The 23,489-nt window shown below is 61.1% G+C and overlaps 1 pseudogene; it reads left to right on the top strand.

Annotated features, from left to right (window-relative positions):
- The first annotated feature begins 22,149 nt into the window (after nt 1-22,149).
- LOC133258803 (olfactory receptor 8U3-like) lies at nt 22,150-23,164 on the top strand (annotated as a pseudogene).
- Nucleotides 23,165-23,489: the final 325 nt, after the last annotated feature.

Raw genomic sequence — 23,489 nt, 5'->3', positions numbered from 1 at the left:
TGGCCTGGCCTGGCCTGGCCTGGCCTGGCCCTGGCCTGGCCTGGCCTGGCCTGGCCTGGCCTGGCCTGGCCCTGGCCCTGGCCTGGCCTGGCCTGGCCTGGCCTGGCCTGGCCTGGCCCTGGCCTGGCCTGGCCTGGCCTGGCCTGGCCCTGGCCTGGCCTGGCCTGGCCCTGGCCTGGCCTGGCCCTGGCCTGGCCTGGCCTGGCCTGGCCTGGCCTGGCCTGGCCTGGCCTGGCCTGGCCTGGCCTGGCCCTGGCCTGGCCTGGCCCTGGCCCTGGCCCTGGCCTGGCCTGGCCCTGGCCTGGCCTGGCCCTGGCCTGGCCTGGCCTGGCCTGGCCTGGCCCTGGCCCTGGCCCTGGCCCTGGCCCTGGCCTGGCCTGGCCTGGCCTGGCCTGGCCTGGCCTGGCCTGGCCTGGCCTGGCCTGGCCTGGCCCTGGCCTGGCCCTGGCCTGGCCTGGCCTGGCCCTGGCCCTGGCCCTGGCCTGGCCTGGCCTGGCCCTGGCCTGGCCCTGGCCTGGCCCTGGCCTGGCCCTGGCCTGGCCTGGCCTGGCCTGGCCTGGCCTGGCCTGGCCTGGCCCTGGCCTGGCCTGGCCTGGCCTGGCCCTGGCCCTGGCCTGGCCTGGCCCTGGCCCTGGCCTGGCCTGGCCCTGGCCTGGCCTGGCCTGGCCTGGCCTGGCCTGGCCTGGCCTGGCCTGGCCTGGCCTGGCCTGGCCTGGCCTGGCCCTGGCCTGGCCTGGCCTGGCCTGGCCTGGCCTGGCCTGGCCTGGCCCTGGCCTGGCCTGGCCTGGCCCTGGCCCTGGCCTGGCCTGGCCTGGCCTGGCCCTGGCCCTGGCCTGGCCCTGGCCCTGGCCTGGCCTGGCCTGGCCTGGCCCTGGCCTGGCCTGGCCTGGCCCTGGCCTGGCCTGGCCCTGGCCTGGCCTGGCCTGGCCTGGCCTGGCCTGGCCCTGGCCTGGCCTGGCCTGGCCCTGGCCTGGCCTGGCCTGGCCCTGGCCTGGCCCTGGCCCTGGCCCTGGCCTGGCCCTGGCCTGGCCTGGCCTGGCCTGGCCCTGGCCTGGCCTGGCCTGGCCTGGCCTGGCCTGGCCCTGGCCCTGGCCTGGCCTGGCCTGGCCTGGCCTGGCCTGGCCTGGCCTGGCCCTGGCCCTGGCCCTGGCCTGGCCTGGCCTGGCCCTGGCCTGGCCTGGCCTGGCCTGGCCTGGCCTGGCCTGGCCTGGCCTGGCCCTGGCCTGGCCTGGCCTGGCCTGGCCTGGCCTGGCCTGGCCTGGCCTGGCCTGGCCCTGGCCCTGGCCTGGCCTGGCCCTGGCCCTGGCCTGGCCTGGCCTGGCCTGGCCTGGCCTGGCCTGGCCTGGCCTGGCCCTGGCCTGGCCTGGCCTGGCCTGGCCTGGCCTGGCCTGGCCTGGCCTGGCCTGGCCTGGCCTGGCCTGGCCTGGCCTGGCCCTGGCCTGGCCTGGCCTGGCCTGGCCCTGGCCTGGCCTGGCCTGGCCTGGCCTGGCCTGGCCTGGCCTGGCCTGGCCTGGCCTGGCCTGGCCTGGCCTGGCCCTGGCCCTGGCCTGGCCTGGCCCTGGCCTGGCCTGGCCCTGGCCCTGGCCTGGCCCTGGCCTGGCCCTGGCCTGGCCTGGCCTGGCCCTGGCCCTGGCCTGGCCTGGCCTGGCCTGGCCTGGCCCTGGCCTGGCCCTGGCCTGGCCTGGCCTGGCCTGGCCTGGCCTGGCCTGGCCTGGCCTGGCCTGGCCTGGCCTGGCCTGGCCTGGCCCTGGCCTGGCCTGGCCTGGCCTGGCCCTGGCCTGGCCCTGGCCCTGGCCCTGGCCTGGCCCTGGCCTGGCCTGGCCCTGGCCTGGCCTGGCCTGGCCTGGCCTGGCCTGGCCTGGCCTGGCCTGGCCTGGCCTGGCCCTGGCCCTGGCCTGGCCTGGCCTGGCCTGGCCTGGCCTGGCCTGGCCTGGCCTGGCCCTGGCCTGGCCTGGCCTGGCCTGGCCTGGCCTGGCCTGGCCTGGCCTGGCCTGGCCTGGCCTGGCCTGGCCTGGCCTGGCCCTGGCCTGGCCTGGCCTGGCCCTGGCCTGGCCTGGCCCTGGCCTGGCCTGGCCTGGCCTGGCCTGGCCTGGCCCTGGCCCTGGCCTGGCCTGGCCTGGCCTGGCCTGGCCTGGCCTGGCCTGGCCCTGGCCTGGCCTGGCCTGGCCTGGCCCTGGCCCTGGCCTGGCCTGGCCTGGCCTGGCCTGGCCTGGCCTGGCCCTGGCCCTGGCCTGGCCTGGCCTGGCCTGGCCTGGCCCTGGCCTGGCCCTGGCCTGGCCTGGCCTGGCCTGGCCCTGGCCCTGGCCTGGCCTGGCCTGGCCTGGCCTGGCCTGGCCTGGCCCTGGCCTGGCCCTGGCCTGGCCTGGCCTGGCCTGGCCTGGCCTGGCCTGGCCTGGCCTGGCCTGGCCTGGCCTGGCCTGGCCCTGGCCTGGCCTGGCCTGGCCTGGCCTGGCCTGGCCTGGCCTGGCCTGGCCTGGCCTGGCCTGGCCTGGCCCTGGCCTGGCCTGAGCCTGGCCTGGCCTGGCCTGGCCTGGCCTGGCCTGGCCCTGGCCTGGCCCTGGCCTGGCCTGGCCTGGCCTGGCCTGGCCTGGCCTGGCCTGGCCTGGCCCTGGCCTGGCCTGGCCTGGCCTGGCCTGGCCTGGCCTGGCCTGGCCCTGGCCTGGCCTGGCCTGGCCTGGCCTGGCCTGGCCTGGCCTGGCCTGGCCTGGCCCTGGCCTGGCCTGGCCTGGCCTGGCCTGGCCTGGCCTGGCCTGGCCTGGCCTGGCCCTGGCCCTGGCCTGGCCTGGCCCTGGCCTGGCCTGGCCTGGCCCTGGCCTGGCCTGGCCTGGCCTGGCCTGGCCTGGCCTGGCCTGGCCTGGCCCTGGCCTGGCCTGGCCTGGCCCTGGCCTGGCCTGGCCTGGCCCTGGCCTGGCCTGGCCTGGCCTGGCCTGGCCTGGCCTGGCCCTGGCCTGGCCTGGCCTGGCCTGGCCTGGCCTGGCCTGGCCTGGCCTGGCCTGGCCCTGGCCTGGCCTGGCCTGGCCCTGGCCTGGCCTGGCCTGGCCTGGCCTGGCCTGGCCTGGCCTGGCCTGGCCTGGCCTGGCCTGGCCTGGCCCCTGGCCTGGCCTGGCCCTGGCCTGGCCTGGCCTGGCCTGGCCTGGCCTGGCCTGGCCTGGCCTGGCCTGGCCTGGCCTGGCCTGGCCTGGCCTGGCCTGGCCTGGCCTGGCCTGGCCTGGCCTGGCCCTGGCCTGGCCTGGCCTGGCCTGGCCTGGCCTGGCCTGGCCTGGCCTGGCCTGGCCTGGCCTGGCCTGGCCTGGCCTGGCCTGGCCTGGCCTGGCCTGGCCTGGCCCTGGCCTGGCCTGGCCTGGCCTGGCCTGGCCTGGCCTGGCCTGGCCTGGCCTGGCCTGGCCTGGCCTGGCCTGGCCTGGCCTGGCCTGGCCCTGGCCTGGCCTGGCCTGGCCCTGGCCTGGCCTGGCCTGGCCTGGCCCTGGCCCTGGCCTGGCCTGGCCTGGCCTGGCCTGGCCCTGGCCTGGCCTGGCCTGGCCTGGCCTGGCCTGGCCTGGCCTGGCCTGGCCTGGCCTGGCCTGGCCTGGCCTGGCCTGGCCTGGCCTGGCCTGGCCTGGCCTGGCCTGGCCCTGGCCTGGCCTGGCCTGGCCTGGCCTGGCCTGGCCTGGCCTGGCCTGGCCTGGCCTGGCCTGGCCTGGCCTGGCCTGGCCCTGGCCTGGCCTGGCCCTGGCCTGGCCTGGCCTGGCCTGGCCTGGCCTGGCCTGGCCCTGGCCTGGCCTGGCCTGGCCTGGCCCTGGCCTGGCCTGGCCTGGCCTGGCCTGGCCTGGCCTGGCCCTGGCCTGGCCTGGCCTGGCCTGGCCTGGCCTGGCCTGGCCTGGCCTGGCCTGGCCTGGCCCTGGCCTGGCCTGGCCTGGCCTGGCCTGGCCTGGCCTGGCCCTGGCCTGGCCTGGCCTGGCCTGGCCTGGCCTGGCCTGGCCTGGCCTGGCCTGGCCTGGCCTGGCCTGGCCTGGCCTGGCCCTGGCCTGGCCTGGCCTGGCCTGGCCTGGCCTGGCCTGGCCTGGCCTGGCCTGGCCTGGCCTGGCCCTGGCCTGGCCTGGCCTGGCCTGGCCTGGCCTGGCCTGGCCTGGCCTGGCCTGGCCCTGGCCTGGCCTGGCCTGGCCTGGCCTGGCCTGGCCTGGCCCTGGCCTGGCCCTGGCCCTGGCCTGGCCCTGGCCTGGCCTGGCCTGGCCTGGCCTGGCCTGGCCTGGCCTGGCCTGGCCTGGCCTGGCCTGGCCTGGCCTGGCCCTGGCCTGGCCTGGCCTGGCCTGGCCTGGCCCTGGCCTGGCCTGGCCTGGCCTGGCCTGGCCTGGCCTGGCCTGGCCTGGCCTGGCCCTGGCCTGGCCTGGCCTGGCCTGGCCTGGCCTGGCCTGGCCTGGCCTGGCCCTGGCCTGGCCTGGCCTGGCCTGGCCTGGCCTGGCCCTGGCCTGGCCTGGCCTGGCCTGGCCCTGGCCTGGCCCCTGGCCTGGCCTGGCCTGGCCTGGCCCTGGCCTGGCCTGGCCTGGCCTGGCCTGGCCCTGGCCTGGCCCTGGCCCTGGCCCTGGCCTGGCCTGGCCCTGGCCTGGCCCTGGCCTGGCCCTGGCCTGGCCTGGCCTGGCCCTGGCCTGGCCTGGCCTGGCCTGGCCTGGCCTGGCCTGGCCCTGGCCCTGGCCTGGCCTGGCCTGGCCCTGGCCTGGCCTGGCCTGGCCTGGCCTGGCCTGGCCTGGCCTGGCCTGGCCCTGGCCTGGCCTGGCCTGGCCCTGGCCTGGCCTGGCCCTGGCCCTGGCCTGGCCTGGCCTGGCCTGGCCTGGCCTGGCCTGGCCCTGGCCTGGCCCTGGCCCTGGCCTGGCCTGGCCTGGCCCTGGCCCTGGCCTGGCCTGGCCTGGCCTGGCCTGGCCTGGCCTGGCCTGGCCTGGCCTGGCCTGGCCTGGCCTGGCCCTGGCCTGGCCTGGCCTGGCCTGGCCTGGCCTGGCCTGGCCTGGCCTGGCCTGGCCTGGCCTGGCCTGGCCTGGCCTGGCCCTGGCCTGGCCTGGCCTGGCCTGGCCTGGCCTGGCCTGGCCTGGCCTGGCCTGGCCTGGCCTGGCCCTGGCCCTGGCCTGGCCTGGCCTGGCCTGGCCTGGCCTGGCCTGGCCTGGCCCTGGCCTGGCCTGGCCTGGCCTGGCCTGGCCCTGGCCTGGCCTGGCCTGGCCTGGCCTGGCCTGGCCTGGCCTGGCCTGGCCTGGCCTGGCCTGGCCTGGCCTGGCCTGGCCTGGCCCTGGCCTGGCCTGGCCTGGCCTGGCCTGGCCTGGCCTGGCCCTGGCCTGGCCCTGGCCTGGCCTGGCCTGGCCTGGCCTGGCCTGGCCTGGCCTGGCCTGGCCTGGCCTGGCCTGGCCTGGCCTGGCCTGGCCTGGCCTGGCCTGGCCTGGCCTGGCCTGGCCTGGCCTGGCCTGGCCTGGCCTGGCCCTGGCCTGGCCTGGCCTGGCCTGGCCTGGCCTGGCCCTGGCCTGGCCTGGCCTGGCCTGGCCCTGGCCTGGCCTGGCCTGGCCCTGGCCCTGGCCTGGCCTGGCCTGGCCTGGCCTGGCCTGGCCTGGCCTGGCCTGGCCTGGCCTGGCCTGGCCTGGCCTGGCCTGGCCTGGCCTGGCCTGGCCTGGCCTGGCCTGGCCTGGCCCTGGCCTGGCCTGGCCCTGGCCCTGGCCTGGCCCTGGCCTGGCCTGGCCTGGCCTGGCCTGGCCTGGCCTGGCCCTGGCCCTGGCCTGGCCCTGGCCTGGCCTGGCCTGGCCTGGCCTGGCCTGGCCTGGCCTGGCCTGGCCTGGCCTGGCCTGTGGCCTGGCCTGGCCTGGCCCTGGCCCTGGCCTGGCCTGGCCTGGCCTGGCCTGGCCTGGCCTGGCCCTGGCCCTGGCCTGGCCTGGCCTGGCCTGGCCTGGCCCTGGCCCTGGCCTGGCCCTGGCCCTGGCCTGGCCTGGCCTGGCCTGGCCTGGCCTGGCCCTGGCCCTGGCCCTGGCCTGGCCTGGCCTGGCCTGGCCTGGCCTGGCCTGGCCTGGCCTGGCCTGGCCTGGCCTGGCCTGGCCTGGCCTGGCCTGGCCTGGCCTGGCCTGGCCTGGCCTGGCCTGGCCTGGCCTGGCCTGGCCTGGCCTGGCCTGGCCTGGCCTGGCCTGGCCTGGCCTGGCCTGGCCTGGCCTGGCCTGGCCTGGCCTGGCCTGGCCTGGCCTGGCCTGGCCTGGCCTGGCCTGGCCTGGCCTGGCCTGGCCTGGCCCTGGCCTGGCCTGGCCTGGCCTGGCCTGGCCTGGCCTGGCCTGGCCTGGCCCTGGCCTGGCCTGGCCTGGCCTGGCCTGGCCTGGCCCTGGCCTGGCCTGGCCTGGCCCTGGCCCTGGCCTGGCCTGGCCCTGGCCTGGCCCTGGCCTGGCCTGGCCTGGCCTGGCCTGGCCTGGCCTGGCCCTGGCCTGGCCTGGCCCTGGCCTGGCCTGGCCTGGCCTGGCCTGGCCTGGCCTGGCCTGGCCTGGCCTGGCCTGGCCTGGCCTGGCCTGGCCTGGCCTGGCCTGGCCTGGCCTGGCCTGGCCTGGCCTGGCCCTGGCCTGGCCTGGCCTGGCCTGGCCTGGCCTGGCCTGGCCTGGCCTGGCCTGGCCTGGCCTGGCCTGGCCTGGCCTGGCCTGGCCTGGCCTGGCCTGGCCTGGCCTGGCCTGGCCTGGCCTGGCCTGGCCTGGCCTGGCCTGGCCTGGCCTGGCCTGGCCTGGCCTGGCCTGGCCTGGCCTGGCCTGGCCTGGCCTGGCCCTGGCCTGGCCTGGCCTGGCCTGGCCTGGCCTGGCCTGGCCTGGCCTGGCCTGGCCTGGCCTGGCCTGGCCCTGGCCCTGGCCTGGCCTGGCCCTGGCCTGGCCTGGCCTGGCCTGGCCTGGCCCTGGCCCTGGCCCTGGCCTGGCCTGGCCTGGCCTGGCCTGGCCTGGCCTGGCCTGGCCTGGCCTGGCCTGGCCTGGCCTGGCCTGGCCTGGCCTGGCCTGGCCCTGGCCTGGCCTGGCCTGGCCTGGCCTGGCCTGGCCTGGCCTGGCCTGGCCTGGCCTGGCCTGGCCTGGCCTGGCCCTGGCCTGGCCTGGCCTGGCCTGGCCTGGCCTGGCCTGGCCCTGGCCTGGCCTGGCCCTGGCCTGGCCCTGGCCTGGCCTGGCCTGGCCCTGGCCTGGCCTGGCCTGGCCTGGCCTGGCCTGGCCCTGGCCTGGCCCTGGCCCTGGCCTGGCCTGGCCTGGCCTGGCCTGGCCTGGCCCTGGCCTGGCCTGGCCTGGCCTGGCCTGGCCTGGCCTGGCCTGGCCTGGCCCTGGCCTGGCCTGGCCTGGCCCTGGCCTGGCCTGGCCTGGCCTGGCCCTGGCCTGGCCTGGCCTGGCCTGGCCTGGCCTGGCCTGGCCTGGCCTGGCCTGGCCTGGCCTGGCCTGGCCTGGCCTGGCCTGGCCTGGCCTGGCCTGGCCTGGCCTGGCCTGGCCTGGCCTGGCCTGGCCTGGCCTGGCTGGCCCTGGCCCTGGCCCTGGCCTGGCCCTGGCCCTGGCCTGGCCTGGCCCTGGCCTGGCCTGGCCTGGCCTGGCCTGGCCTGGCCTGGCCCTGGCCTGGCCTGGCCTGGCCTGGCCTGGCCTGGCCTGGCCTGGCCCTGGCCCTGGCCCTGGCCTGGCCCTGGCCTGGCCCTGGCCCTGGCCTGGCCTGGCCTGGCCCTGGCCTGGCCTGGCCTGGCCTGGCCTGGCCTGGCCCTGGCCTGGCCTGGCCTGGCCCTGGCCTGGCCTGGCCTGGCCCTGGCCCTGGCCCTGGCCTGGCCCTGGCCCTGGCCTGGCCTGGCCTGGCCTGGCCTGGCCTGGCCTGGCCTGGCCTGGCCTGGCCTGGCCTGGCCTGGCCTGGCCTGGCCTGGCCTGGCCTGGCCTGGCCTGGCCTGGCCTGGCCTGGCCTGGCCTGGCCTGGCCTGGCCTGGCCTGGCCTGGCCTGGCCCTGGCCTGGCCCTGGCCCTGGCCTGGCCTGGCCTGGCCTGGCCTGGCCTGGCCTGGCCTGGCCTGGCCTGGCCTGGCCTGGCCTGGCCTGGCCTGGCCTGGCCTGGCCCTGGCCCTGGCCCTGGCCTGGCCTGGCCTGGCCTGGCCTGGCCTGGCCTGGCCTGGCCTGGCCTGGCCTGGCCTGGCCTGGCCTGGCCTGGCCTGGCCTGGCCCTGGCCTGGCCTGGCCCTGGCCCTGGCCTGGCCTGGCCTGGCCTGGCCTGGCCTGGCCTGGCCTGGCCTGGCCTGGCCTGGCCTGGCCTGGCCTGGCCTGGCCTGGCCCTGGCCTGGCCTGGCCTGGCCTGGCCCTGGCCTGGCCTGGCCTGGCCTGGCCTGGCCTGGCCTGGCCTGGCCTGGCCCTGGCCTGGCCCTGGCCTGGCCTGGCCTGGCCTGGCCTGGCCCTGGCCTGGCCTGGCCTGGCCTGGCCTGGCCTGGCCTGGCCCTGGCCTGGCCTGGCCTGGCCTGGCCTGGCCTGGCCTGGCCCTGGCCTGGCCTGGCCTGGCCTGGCCTGGCCTGGCCTGGCCTGGCCTGGCCTGGCCTGGCCTGGCCTGGCCTGGCCTGGCCTGGCCCTGGCCTGGCCTGGCCTGGCCCTGGCCCTGGCCTGGCCTGGCCTGGCCTGGCCTGGCCTGGCCTGGCCTGGCCCTGGCCTGGCCTGGCCTGGCCTGGCCTGGCCTGGCCTGGCCTGGCCTGGCCTGGCCCTGGCCTGGCCTGGCCTGGCCTGGCCTGGCCTGGCCTGGCCTGGCCTGGCCTGGCCTGGCCTGGCCTGGCCTGGCCTGGCCTGGCCCTGGCCCTGGCCTGGCCTGGCCTGGCCTGGCCTGGCCTGGCCCTGGCCCTGGCCCTGGCCTGGCCTGGCCCTGGCCTGGCCTGGCCTGGCCTGGCCTGGCCTGGCCTGGCCTGGCCTGGCCTGGCCTGGCCTGGCCCTGGCCTGGCCTGGCCTGGCCTGGCCTGGCCTGGCCCTGGCCTGGCCTGGCCCTGGCCTGGCCCTGGCCTGGCCTGGCCTGGCCTGGCCTGGCCTGGCCCTGGCCTGGCCTGGCCTGGCCCTGGCCTGGCCTGGCCTGGCCTGGCCTGGCCTGTGGCCTGGCCTGGCCTGGCCTGGCCCTGGCCCTGGCCTGGCCTGGCCTGGCCTGGCCTGGCCTGGCCTGGCCTGGCCTGGCCTGGCCTGGCCTGGCCTGGCCTGGCCTGGCCTGGCCCTGGCCTGGCCTGGCCTGGCCCTGGCCTGGCCCTGGCCTGGCCTGGCCCTGGCCCTGGCCTGGCCTGGCCTGGCCTGGCCTGGCCCTGGCCCTGGCCCTGGCCTGGCCTGGCCTGGCCTGGCCTGGCCTGGCCTGGCCTGGCCTGGCCCTGGCCTGGCCTGGCCTGGCCTGGCCTGGCCTGGCCTGGCCCTGGCCTGGCCTGGCCCTGGCCTGGCCTGGCCTGGCCTGGCCTGGCCTGGCCTGGCCTGGCCTGGCCTGGCCTGGCCTGGCCCTGGCCTGGCCTGGCCTGGCCTGGCCTGGCCTGGCCTGGCCTGGCCCTGGCCTGGCCTGGCCCTGGCCTGGCCTGGCCTGGCCTGGCCTGGCCCTGGCCTGGCCTGGCCTGGCCTGGCCTGGCCTGGCCTGGCCTGGCCTGGCCTGGCCTGGCCTGGCCTGGCCTGGCCTGGCCTGGCCTGGCCTGGCCCTGGCCTGGCCTGGCCTGGCCTGGCCCTGGCCTGGCCTGGCCTGGCCTGGCCTGGCCTGGCCTGGCCCTGGCCTGGCCTGGCCTGGCCCTGGCCTGGCCTGGCCTGGCCCTGGCCTGGCCTGGCCTGGCCTGGCCTGGCCTGGCCTGGCCTGGCCTGGCCTGGCCCTGGCCCTGGCCTGGCCTGGCCTGGCCTGGCCTGGCCTGGCCTGGCCTGGCCTGGCCTGGCCTGGCCTGGCCTGGCCTGGCCTGGCCCTGGCCTGGCCTGGCCTGGCCTGGCCCTGGCCTGGCCTGGCCTGGCCTGGCCTGGCCCTGGCCCTGGCCCTGGCCTGGCCCTGGCCTGGCCTGGCCTGGCCTGGCCTGGCCTGGCCCTGGCCCTGGCCTGGCCTGGCCTGGCCCTGGCCTGGCCCTGGCCTGGCCTGGCCCTGGCCTGGCCTGGCCTGGCCTGGCCCTGGCCTGGCCTGGCCTGGCCTGGCCTGGCCCTGGCCTGGCCTGGCCCTGGCCTGGCCTGGCCTGGCCTGGCCTGGCCCTGGCCTGGCCTGGCCTGGCCTGGCCTGGCCCTGGCCTGGCCTGGCCTGGCCTGGCCTGGCCTGGCCTGGCCTGGCCTGGCCTGGCCTGGCCCTGGCCTGGCCTGGCCTGGCCTGGCCTGGCCTGGCCTGGCCTGGCCTGGCCTGGCCCTGGCCCTGGCCTGGCCTGGCCTGGCCTGGCCTGGCCTGGCCTGGCCTGGCCTGGCCCTGGCCTGGCCTGGCCTGGCCTGGCCTGGCCTGGCCTGGCCTGGCCTGGCCTGGCCTGGCCTGGCCTGGCCTGGCCTGGCCTGGCCTGGCCTGGCCTGGCCTGGCCTGGCCTGGCCTGGCCTGGCCTGGCCTGGCCTGGCCTGGCCTGGCCTGGCCTGGCCTGGCCTGGCCTGGCCTGGCCTGGCCTGGCCTGGCCTGGCCTGGCCCTGGCCCTGGCCTGGCCTGGCCCTGGCCTGGCCTGGCCTGGCCTGGCCTGGCCTGGCCTGGCCTGGCCTGGCCCTGGCCCTGGCCTGGCCCTGGCCTGGCCTGGCCTGGCCCTGGCCTGGCCTGGCCTGGCCTGGCCTGGCCTGGCCTGGCCTGGCCTGGCCTGGCCTGGCCTGGCCTGGCCTGGCCTGGCCTGGCCTGGCCTGGCCCTGGCCTGGCCCTGGCCTGGGCCCTGGCCTGGCCTGGCCCTGGCCTGGCCTGGCCTGGCCTGGCCTGGCCTGGCCTGGCCTGGCCTGGCCTGGCCTGGCCTGGCCCTGGCCCTGGCCCTGGCCTGGCCCTGGCCTGGCCTGGCCTGGCCTGGCCTGGCCTGGCCTGGCCTGGCCTGGCCTGGCCCTGGCCCTGGCCTGGCCTGGCCTGGCCTGGCCCTGGCCCTGGCCTGGCCCTGGCCCTGGCCTGGCCTGGCCTGGCCTGGCCTGGCCTGGCCTGGCCTGGCCTGGCCCTGGCCCTGGCCCTGGCCCTGGCCTGGCCCTGGCCTGGCCTGGCCTGGCCTGGCCTGGCCTGGCCCTGGCCTGGCCTGGCCTGGCCCTGGCCTGGCCTGGCCTGGCCTGGCCCTGGCCCTGGCCTGGCCCTGGCCTGGCCCTGGCCTGGCCTGGCCTGGCCTGGCCTGGCCCTGGCCCTGGCCCTGGCCTGGCCTGGCCCTGGCCTGGCCTGGCCTGGCCTGGCCTGGCCTGGCCTGGCCTGGCCTGGCCCTGGCCTGGCCTGGCCTGGCCTGGCCTGGCCTGGCCTGGCCCTGGCCTGGCCTGGCCTGGCCTGGCCTGGCCTGGCCTGGCCTGGCCTGGCCTGGCCTGGCCTGGCCTGGCCTGGCCTGGCCCTGGCCTGGCCTGGCCTGGCCTGGCCTGGCCTGGCCTGGCCTGGCCCTGGCCTGGCCTGGCCTGGCCTGGCCTGGCCTGGCCCTGGCCTGGCCTGGCCTGGCCTGGCCTGGCCTGGCCCTGGCCTGGCCTGGCCTGGCCTGGCCTGGCCTGGCCTGGCCTGGCCTGGCCTGGCCTGGCCTGGCCTGGCCCTGGCCTGGCCCTGGCCTGGCCTGGCCTGGCCTGGCCTGGCCTGGCCCTGGCCCTGGCCTGGCCTGGCCTGGCCTGGCCTGGCCTGGCCTGGCCTGGCCTGGCCTGGCCTGGCCCTGGCCCTGGCCTGGCCTGGCCTGGCCTGGCCTGGCCTGGCCTGGCCTGGCCTGGCCTGGCCTGGCCTGGCCTGGCCTGGCCTGGCCTGGCCCTGGCCTGGCCTGGCCTGGCCTGGCCTGGCCTGGCCTGGCCTGGCCTGGCCTGGCCTGGCCTGGCCTGGCCTGGCCTGGCCTGGCCTGGCCTGGCCTGGCCCTGGCCTGGCCCTGGCCTGGCCTGGCCTGGCCTGGCCCTGGCCCTGGCCTGGCCTGGCCCTGGCCTGGCCTGGCCTGGCCCTGGCCCTGACCCTGGCCCTGACCCTGGCCTGGCCTGGCCTGACCCTGACCCTGACCCTGGCCTGACCCTGGCCCTGGCCCTGGCCTGGCCTGGCCCTGACCCTGACCCTGGCCCTGGCCTGGCCCTGGCCCTGACCCTGGCCCTGACCCTGGCCTGGCCCTGACCCTGGCCTGACCCTGGCCTGGCCCTGGCCCTGGCCCTGGCCCTGGCCTGGCCTGGCCCTGGCCCTGACCCTGGCCCTGGCCTGGCCTGGCCCTGGCCCTGACCCTGGCCCTGGCCCTGGCCTGGCCTGGCCTGGCCCTGGCCCTGGCCCTGGCCCTGGCCCTGGCCTGGCCTGGCCTGGCCCTGGCCCTGGCCTGGGGCCCTGGCCTGGCCTGGCCTGGCCTGGCCTGGCCTGGCCTGGCCTGGCCTGGCCTGGCCTGGCCTGGCCTGGCCCTGGCCCTGGCCCTGGCCTGGCCTGGCCCTGGCCCTGGCCTGGCCTCTGGCCTGGCCTGGCCTGGCCTCTGGCCCTGGCCCTGGCCCTGGCCCTGGCCTGGCCTGGCCCTGGCCCTGGCCTGGCCTAAACCCTAGCCCTAACCCTAACCCTAAACCCTAACCCTGACCCTGACCCTAACCCCTGACCCTGACCCTCTAACCCTATCCCTAACCCTAACCCTAACCCTCTAACCCTAACCCTAACCCTAACCCTCTAACCCTAAACCCTAACCCTAACCCCTGACCCTGACCCTCTAACCCTATCCCTAACCCTAACCCTAACCCTCTAACCCTAACCCTAACCCTAACCCTCTAACCCTAACCCTAACCCTAAACCCTAACCCTAAACCCTAATCTTTTTTCCCCTCTTGATAAAAATTTAAAAAGAATTTTTCTCTTCAAACTCTGTGTGTTTATATTGACACCGGGTTCCACCTGAACTTAACTCCTCTTAAACCTTCAGCTAACCAATGCACTTTTCTTTTGGAAATGTTTGTCTTAAGCTATGGGAATGTACTATGTATTTACCTTACACACTATCTTCAAGTAGGTTCTGCCTAAAGGCTCAGAACTGGCTGACAAACCAATATGCTTGACTCATACATTGTTCTCCTAATCTATGTTAATGAAGCTATATATTTGCTCGTGTCAATCGTCTTATTGCCCAGGATGACTCACCTGGTGCCAAGGTTATCTCCATGTATCTTGTGGGTGAGGGGCCTGCTGCCATTCCTTTCTCTAATTAGTAGACTGCTATTAGCTATATAACATCCAGCTAAAGATGAGTAGGGGGACACTCTGCCCTCTTCTGATGTCTATGTCAGAAGCTTTCTCTCTTTTATATGTTAATAAAACTTTGTGACACAAAAGCTCTGAGTGATCAAGCCTCGTCACTGGCCCCGGATTGAATTCTTCTCCTGAGGAGCCCAAGAATCCAAGCATCTTTCATAGTTAAGACAACGAACTTTCAAAACAAAATGGTCTTTTCAAAAATTGATGATAAGTGATGAGTACACATATGCCTATGAATGAAATGGGACCCGTATCTCAAAGCACATAAAAATAAATCTTCCCTCAACATAAATATAACACAATCAGCCCTTCATATGCATAGACTCTCCAACTATGAAGTCATTCAAATATCGATGTAAAATATCGCAATAAATTCCAAAGTTTAAAAGTGGTGACTATTGACTTTCACCTGCTGGCACTTGTTTTTATGTCATCTCCATTATATTAGCTATGACAATGAATCACGTGCTGTGCTAAGTCACTTACATTGTGTCCAACTCTTTGGGATCGTATGGACTAGGGCCTATCAGGCTCCTACCAGATTACTGGAGTGGGTTGCCATGCTCTCCTTCAGGAGATCTTCCTGCCCCAGGGATTGAACCCATATCTCCTATGTCTCCTGCATTGGCAGGTGGGTTCTTTACCACTAGCACCACCCGGGAAGCCCCAAGACACATGAACATCAGTGGATTTGGGGACCCACGGGGCATATACAGAACCATCCCTCAAAGAAAACTGAAGAATGACTTTAAAATCTCAAACAAAACATGAGTATATGTGTTCACAACCTTCATGTAGCAAGGGTTTCTTTGATCTGAAAAGTGCCATTGGCCGATGGACTATGTGAAGAATACTTCAAAGTCTATTTGGAAAACACAGCCTAAGTTGGCTATATTTAGTACTCAAATGAATGAGAATGTCATGAGTAGCGGTGGTTTCAAATAAGTAGCATGTGAAGCTGTTTACACTTATTGTGATGCGTGGTATACCACACTCACAAATTTCAGTAGCATTGCTGCCAAAACTATACATTTCTCAGTGGAAGTTTCTACATGGACTGTTGGGGTCAGAGCTCTAACTCATACAAGTATACATTTACTTTTAAAATGATCCTGCATGATAATCAAACAAAACACTGGATTAACACCTAGACAGTGTTTGAGCTTTGTACTAAATGATTTGAAAGCTAGGTGACGGAATGAGCTGATGAGGAAGACTATGAACAAGTCATTTTCTTCAACTTGGTCAAACTGCTGATAGTCATACAAGTTAATGAAAAGTTAAACCTGTTGTCATTAATTTGGTTTAAAAGAAATAGAATAGTAAAACAAATTAGTAAATCTTGTTTTCTTAATAAACACTCTATTATTTCTGCACAGCTTTGGCATGAATAGAATACCTTCAATAATAACTTGTCACAGTGAAATGGATTCACATTCTATATCTATTCACCTCTGTAATTGATGCATAGCTGTTTGATACTATTGCTTAAATGAGTACAACTTATGTGACTTCACAAACTACAAACACTAACATAATAGGTATTAAAAAAAACCTTGAGTGACATGAGCGTTAAGACTTAGTAGAGTTGCGCTCACGAATAATGATACTATTATTCACTCTAGCCATAGTACTGGAATCTGTACATTAACACCCCTGCAAAGGAAACTGAAAGGGTAGAATAATAATAAAGGAACTTCATAACTATATTCCTACTGCAATCATTCAGCACTGTACATTTTCTTTTAACCTAACTTTCATATTTGGTCCACTCTAACCTCTTCCGTGTTCACTTTATGCTACACTTATTGCTAACAGTAAAATTACCATAGGAGCTCTAATTAATTTTTTTTTACTTGCAATACTAGTGATAGAACCAAAGGCCAATATGTATATCTGCAGCAGTTGTAACCTCCTGAACAGACTGCAATAAAAAGGGTTTCCAGAATATCCTGACGATTTCCATCTACTAGGCTGTGGTGAGTTCAAGCAATACATGCTCCAGAGGACAGAAGACAGACAGGTTAGAAAGACTTGTACTGCACTTAGGGAGAAAGGGCATGTTGCTACTCAGCCCAGTACAAGTGTAGAAGTAACACCTCAGTGAGTCAACCTTTAAAGACTCGATAAATATGAGAACGACTGGTATGAATAAACCTTCAGAAGTGCCTTCTCAGACCTCCCGTCATAAGCACAAGCATAATAAAAACACTGAGTTTTCAAGGTCTCACACCAAATTAGACTCACTTAGGACTTTGCTTTGAGAGGAGTTGAACTACTCATTGTTAAAGAGAAATGATCATTTCTTCTCTGAAGATTTGTGAATCATTCATTTGGGTGTGGTGAATAAAATACTTAAAGATCTAATACATAAAAATGCAATAGGCAAAGCAGAGATTTTTTGCTCCCTTTCTCAAAGGATGGAATATTTTGTATTTGCACTGATTTTATGTCTTGACTTCATGTACAATTATATATGGATTTTTTTAGTTGAAATACAATAGGACTAAAAATATACATATAATACTAATAAATCATGTTGGTATGTGTGGTTCTCACATAGGATTCACAGGAAATTTAAATTCACAGTTGTCAACGTAAAGGATGAATGCTATTTAGCTTCTTCATGAATGTATACCATGAATGAAGAACTTTTCTCAAAATATTTCACTGAGGGAAATACAAGGATGATAGGCATAATACTATGCTTCAACTCATGGATTTCTAACCATTGCTCACAATACAGATGTGATTTTCAACATCAGGGTTCTTTCAGTGTCCTTGAACAGCATTTGTTTTTCTATATACAGAAGAAAAAAACTCATGAGTATCAAACTTGTTCACATAAAATGAGTATATGAATTGTTATCTTCCTGACTCAGGGATCAAACCCACATCACTTCCATCTCCTGCACTGGTAGGCAGATTATTTACCGACTGTGCCACCTGGAATCGATATACATTTCAAGAACCACTGCCATTAGCTTCTCCTCTTCATGAACGAAGGAGGAGAAAGAACATTGGAAGAAGTACTCGTAAGTCAAGGAACTGTTATACTGGGTACTCTAGTTATTACTGGGACAAGTCAGCTCCTCCAATGATGAGGGGTATAACTGAAAAATTATTATAGATGCATGGGATGTGATGTCTACATGATAAATGTGCTCCTTTTATGCTATTGCTTCAGGTGTGCCTACTTCAGCATGAAGGACTGCATTCAAGGGATGCCTGCTATTCCAGCTCAAGCAACAGATACTAAAGTGCAGATCATTGTCCTTTGTTGAAAATAATCAGCAGTTTGTCAACATATGTAACATGCCAGAGCAACCCTTGGGATGCAACTCTAAAAACAGGTTAGGCCCTCTTTTTGCCAAGCCCTGCGATAAAATATAAATCCAAAAAAGAAAAATAGCACCGGTTTTGTCAGGACTTCCTCACCTTTTCTTTCTGGATGGCAGGAAGCAGACATTGAGGCCAGATGACTGCGGGATTTAATTGTGAACTAACATTGGGTGGGGTGGAAGCTCATCACTCTAGTAAGAATGTGGCTCAATTAAACTGACTTTCATTCACTTCATGTACATAGAGTTCTATAATCCTTCATTAAGGAATTCAATAAGTTATACTTCCTTACACCTTCACAATCTCTTGGTTTACACAAATGTCAATTCCTAGTCTAGCACTTATACAATGAGTGGTACAGGTAGTAACAGTGCATAAATGATGATAAGCAATGACAGGAAGTTTATTTATTCTCTGTTTGAATTCTTGATTTTTTATAGAATTTTTTTATAATATACTTACAGATGTGAATATTTTAGTTGCATGTATAAATACACAGTGAGTAGTGCTATGATAACTCATAGGGTTGGCACAATAATTATCATGGTTATTATGTCTTTTTCAGATATGCCTTTTGAGATTCTGTTCCATTATACATTATCATAAGATATTCAATACAGTTTCCTAAACTGTACAGTACGTCCTTGTGATTTCTTTCATATACCAGATCAGATCAGATCAGTCGCTCAGTCGTGTCCAACTCTTTGCGACCCCATGAATCGCAGCACGCCAGGCCTCCCTGTCCATCACCAACTCCCGGAGTTCACTCAGACTCACATCCATCGAGTCAGTGATGCCATCCAGCCATCTCATCCTCTGTCGTCCCCTTCTCCTCCTGCCCCCAATCCCTCCCAGCATCAGAGTCTTTTCCAATGAGTCAACTCTTCACGTGAGGTGGCCAAAGTACTGGAGTTTCAGCTTTAGCATCATTCCTTCCAAAGAAATCCCAGGGCTGATCTCCTTCAGAATGGACTGGTTGGATCTCCTTGCAGTCCAAGGGACTCTCAAGAGTCTTCTCCAACACCACAGTTCAAAAGCATCAGTTCTTCGGCGCTCAGCCTTCTTCACAGTCCAACTCTCACATCCATACATGACCACAGGAAAAACCATAGCCTTGACTAGACGAACCTTTGTTGGCAAAGCAATGTCTCTGCTTTTGAATATGCTATCTAGGTTGGTCATAACTTTCCTTCCAAGGAGTAAGCGTCTTTCATATATAGTACTATGTATTTGTATATAATTCAATCAAAAACTGGTACACAAACATTCATAGTGACATTATTCACAATAGCTCAAAGGTAGAACCCATTCAAGTGTCCATAGGTGGCTGACTGAATATGCAACACAGGGTGTATTCAAAAGCTTTAACAGTATTCTACCATACAAAAAAAATTAAATGGTGCTGCCACTGTGCAAGACATTATAGAAATTACTCCAAAACCAACACATGGAATAAATACATAGTTCAATTCTAATTCGTGCTATGTACCCAAAAGGTATGGGAAAAGGGGCTCAAAAAATGCATACTTCTGCAGTCATAGTCACAAAAGCATGATTCACACTGGCCAACAAACAGAAGTACTCTAAGTGTCCATGGCAGCCAATTACATAAACAAACTGTGGTAGACACACAATGGAATCTGATTTGGCCCTTCAAAGTCGGTAATTCTGACAATGCTACAATATGGACGAACCTTATGTTCATTATATTAAGTGAAATAAACCAGACCAAAAAAGGACAAAAGTTCTGTGATTCCACTAGTATGAGATATCCAAACAAGTCAAATCCAAAGCCAGAAAAAGCAGAAAGTGATTCCCAGGGATTGAAGAGAGTTCATGTTTCATGGACCCCAGTTTCCCTTGGGGAAACTGACTTCCCATGATATCTCCAAAACCAATTATACAAATAATTGGAAGCCATATCCAATCAAATGAATGTAGACATAATTTTACAGTTTACACCAACCTCACTCAAACTTCTCAATAGACAAAAGGCAAAACTGTATGTATGGTACCTCAGCTTTGCTTAAAACTGTCTACAGTACCTACAGAAATTTAACAAAAAAAAAAACTAAAGTCTATCCAAAAAATATATAAAATATATACAACATGAACTTAAAAAAATTAGACATTTAGACTGTGAAAAACCTTATTCACAAAACTTAAACACAAGCCACAGAAAAATATATTTACAAAATACATATCTGATAAAGGACTGTACTCCAACTATACCAAAAAATCTAGAACAAACAACCTCATTAAAAATGTATAAATCTAAACACCTGGCCTACAAAAATATAAAGATAGTAAATCAGCATATCAAAAATACTCAAAATCACATATCATTAGGAAATTACAAACTAAAACAACAGTGAAGTAGCACTGCAGAAAACTCAAAAAAAGAGGGGGCAGAGCTTCTCTGGTGGCTCAGTGGTAAACAATCTGCCTGACAATGCAATACACTCAAATTCGATCCCTTACCCAGGAAGATCCCACATGCCACAGAGAAACATAGCTGGATTTTTCCACAGTTAAACAAGGCTCACCTGTGACTGAATACTACACGTCTAGCACTTAGTAAACAGCTTTGAAAAACTGTCCAGACAAAAAGTATCACACAATTATACACAACAGCTCTACTTGTAATAACTAAAACCTTTCAAATATCAGGATGCCTTCGGTAGATGACTGTGTAAACAAATTGCGATACATCCAAAGGGAAGGGGAGCAAACGCTACCCCAAAATATACCACTTTAGCATGAGAATTAGTTGGACCTAATTAACTATTTTTTTTTTAAGAGGACACATGATCATCTCTGAAACCCAAGTTCAAGATGGCTCTTCTGTCAGTCACATTTACCAGAGAAATCTCAAAGGAATCCTCTGTATATACCAGATAGAAGGATGACAGTCTTGTGAAACTCTTTTTTTTTTTTTTTAATCAATAGGGGAAAGTAAGACATAAATCTCTACAACAACCATACCCTTCCTTTCCTTTGGTTTTATTTTTTAATCTTTATTTGTTTTTTTATTTGGCTGCTCCAGGTGGACCTTCATTGAAGCAAGCCAGATATTTAGCTGTGGCATGCAAACTCTTTGTTGTGGCATGGGAGATCTAGTTCTCGGATCAGGGAATGAACCTGGGCCTCCGTCTTTGGGAGGGGTCCAGTCTTAGCCACTGGACCACCAGGAGGCCCCTGTTTTGTGTTTAGATGAAGATGGTATCTAAGGTGATATCTTGGGCCACTTCAGTCACTGACTCAGTTTCCCGAGTTTCTCCAAAGCATGCACAAGGTACACATTATTAAACGGGTTTGCAAAACAAGTAAAGGTTGTATGCTACAACATTGTATGCTTACAAATATCTAAATGGTAAACGGCATATTAATTTTTAATTACTATGGGGGAAAAAGAATGCAAGATTCATACATGTTACAACATGAATAAACATTAAAACCACCTTTAGTTGAAAAAAAAATCCATATAGAAAAGGCCACCCAGATCCCATATTCACCATGTCTGCTTTAAATCCATCAAGTTTGTCCAAATAACTGAAAATCTCAGTAACACTCTAAACAAAGAGAAAAGGATGAGGATGCAAAAGAATATATATTCATACACTTGAACAATTGCTAAAAGTGGAAGTGGGGCTGTGGATTACATTATAATGTAGAAACCATATGATTTCCTGATGTTGGAGGTTATATGCTGCTTCTGCAGGAGAAGGCACCCCTTTTGGATAAAATACATAGACTATTTTAGATGATGTGGCAAATGTGAGTACTTTTCCCCATTGCTAGGAATTTTCCATGCATTTTAAATTACTGGAAAGTAATTTATGTTTCAAAACAACCATGTCAATACCACAAAAGAAATTCAGAGTAGACAGGCATGAAACTTTCTTGGGTAAGGCCAAGACGTACCCAGATGAAGTTCAAGGGAAGCTGTGCTGCTCACTGCCCTTGAAGGAGTCCACATGGAATGAAGAAGTACTGTGGGAAGTCTACTAGTAACCACCATGTCTTGGGTCCTCTGGATGACCTATTGCAGAACAGGTTTTACAAATAAAATGTTCCACATAACTTCACAAAAAGTTGTTAGACTACATTCAGTAAAGCTGAATCATTTCAGATCAATTTACAATCATATAAAATACTACAATTTACAATCCAGATCAATATACAAAAATCACTTGCGTTTCTATACACTAATAACAATCAGAAACAAAAATTAAGAAAATCCCACTTATAATTGCATCAAAATGAATAAAACATCTAGCAACAAACTTAATCAAAGACATAAAAAACCAGTAGTCAGAAAACTAGAAAGCCCTGATTAAAAAAAAAAAAGAAAAGAAAAGAAAACACAAATAAACAGAAAATTATTCCATGCTCACGCACTGGAACAATGAGGAATTAAAATGTCCATTCCAACCAAAGTCATCAACAAATACACTGACTGCAATCACAAAGTAATATTCAATGGCATTTTTCACAGAAATAGAAATATTCCTAATATTAGACTGCTAATATTGAACAGGACCTTAAACGGCCAAAAAGACTCTGAGAAAGAAGAACACAGCTGGAGGCATCTTTCTCTCCCACTTCAAACTACATCATGGCCCTGTAGTAACCACCACAGTGAGGAACTGGCAGGAACACAGACACATGGACTCCAGGAAAGAATAGAGAGCCCAGGAATGAACCCACATGTACGTGGTCAGTTCATGAAAATCAAACCAGGAATGTGCGAAGGGGAAAGGACAGTCTTCTCAAGAAACAGTGACAGGAAAACTGGCCACCTACACTAAAGAACATCACTGGTCATCCTCTAGATCATCTAACAGAAATCAAACTAAAAACCCACCATTTTCCACATGGAGCTCTTTCCCCAGAGTCCTCTGAGATGGACCTCCAGTCAGGCATCAGCTGGACACAGGAAACGTCTACTTCGTCCTCATTTTCCCCTCTTGCAGCGCCTCCCTGCTGGCAGGCACTCAGGCAACCCTGCTCCTCTCAACCGGGATGCAGCCCCATGACCCCAGAGCCCAAGCCCTGAGGGCCCTGAGGAGACAAAGCTCCCGCCAATTGGTCACCGAGCAGATTCTGAATGTAAAGCGTCCTGCACCCGCAGGATAGAGGGGGTTTGGCACCCCCAATGGCACCCCACTCCAGTACTCTTACCTGGAAAATCCCATGGATGGAGGAGCCTGGTAGGCTGCAGCCATGGGGTCACAAAGAGTCAGACACGACTGAGCGACTTCACTTTCACTTTTCACTTTCATGCATTGGAGAAGGAAATGGCAACCCACTCCAGTACTCTTGCCTGGAAAATTCCATGGATGGATGAGCCTGGTAGGCTATAGTCCATGGGGTCGCAAAGAGTTGGACACGACTGAGCGACTTCACTTATTCTGCTTCAATGAGCAATAATTTCTCAAGTTAAAACACACACATTTTGGCATCTGATGACAATTCCTTACTCCTGATAACTTATCTGTCTTTAACTTGTCTCTTTTCAGCAGTTTAGAGACTAGAACAAATGATTGAAAATAATATTACCAAGGTGATAGAATTAATTCTTTTGGGTTTTTCAGTCCAGAGAGAGATTGAAATCCTTCTCTTTCTTCTCATTTTAGTGGTATATTCTCTATCAATGGTGGGAAACATTGGCATGATTTCCTTAATCCGGTTGGATCCTCACCTTCACACACCCATGTACTTTTTTCTAAGTAATCTGGCCTTTGTAGACCTTTGTTACTCCTCATCAATAGCCCCAAAGTTCCTGGAGACCCTCCTGACCAAGCACAGGTCCATATCTCTCTATGCATATGCGCACAGCTGAGCTTTTTCCTGAACTTCTTGATTTTGGAGACGTTCCTTCTTGCAGTAATGGCTTATGATCGCTATGTGGCCATCTGCAATCCTCTTCTCTACATGGTGATCATGTCTCAAAAGGTGTGCATGCAACTGGTAGCAGGCCCTTACTGATACAGCTTTTCTGTTGCTTTCCTCCACACGGTTGTTACTTTTCGATTGATCTGCTATGGCCCCAATGTTATCACTTCTATTGTGATGATGTTCCTTTGATGGCCCTTGCCTACTCAGACACCAGCCTCAGCGAGATCTTGATTTTTATCTTTGCTGGATTCAACATAATCAGCTCTTTGACCATGGTCCTTATTTCTTACCTATGCATTGTGGCTGCCATCCTGAGAATCCAATCTGCAGAAGGGAAGCGCAAAGCATTCTCATCCTGTGGTTCTCATCTGACTGCTGTCACTATATTCTACGGGACTCTGATCTTCATGTATCTGCAGCCCAAATCAAACCGTTCCCTTGACACAGACAAAATGGTCTCTGTCTTCTACACAATAGTCATTCCTTTGTTGAATCCCATGATCTACAGCCTGAAGAACCAAGAGGTAAAAAATGCCTTGAGGACAACCTTTGAAAAATGTTATTTCCTATCTCTAATAGACAGTAAAATGTATCTTGTAACACTGACTGTCTTGAAACTATGCCACACGCAGATGTGTTGTTTTTATTATCTTTAATAGGTTAATTTATTTCTACCATTTTTATATGAGCAAAATGACTTTGCACATGTGTTCTATTTTTCATATAATTTATAAGTAAGATAAAAGGTTTAAAAGATTATAATGCACATTTTTAACAAATTGCTACTATTTGCATATGTGACACTTGATAGTTTTGACCTGGATAGTTTCTATTTAACTGATAATAAGATTTAGCCGCTGCTTTCAAAAATGTTTCCATTTTACACATTGTGGAAACAGAACAAGGGAGGTGGTAAAGTAAAGTTCTTGTCCATCCCCATGTCGTTCCAGGCAGTAGCTGTTCCTCAACTGCACCCTGTCT

This window comes from Bos javanicus, chromosome 13, assembly GCF_032452875.1.
Source record: "Bos javanicus breed banteng chromosome 13, ARS-OSU_banteng_1.0, whole genome shotgun sequence".
Taxonomy (NCBI): Eukaryota; Metazoa; Chordata; class Mammalia; order Artiodactyla; family Bovidae; genus Bos; species Bos javanicus.
This window is presented reverse-complemented; position numbering and strand designations above follow the sequence as displayed.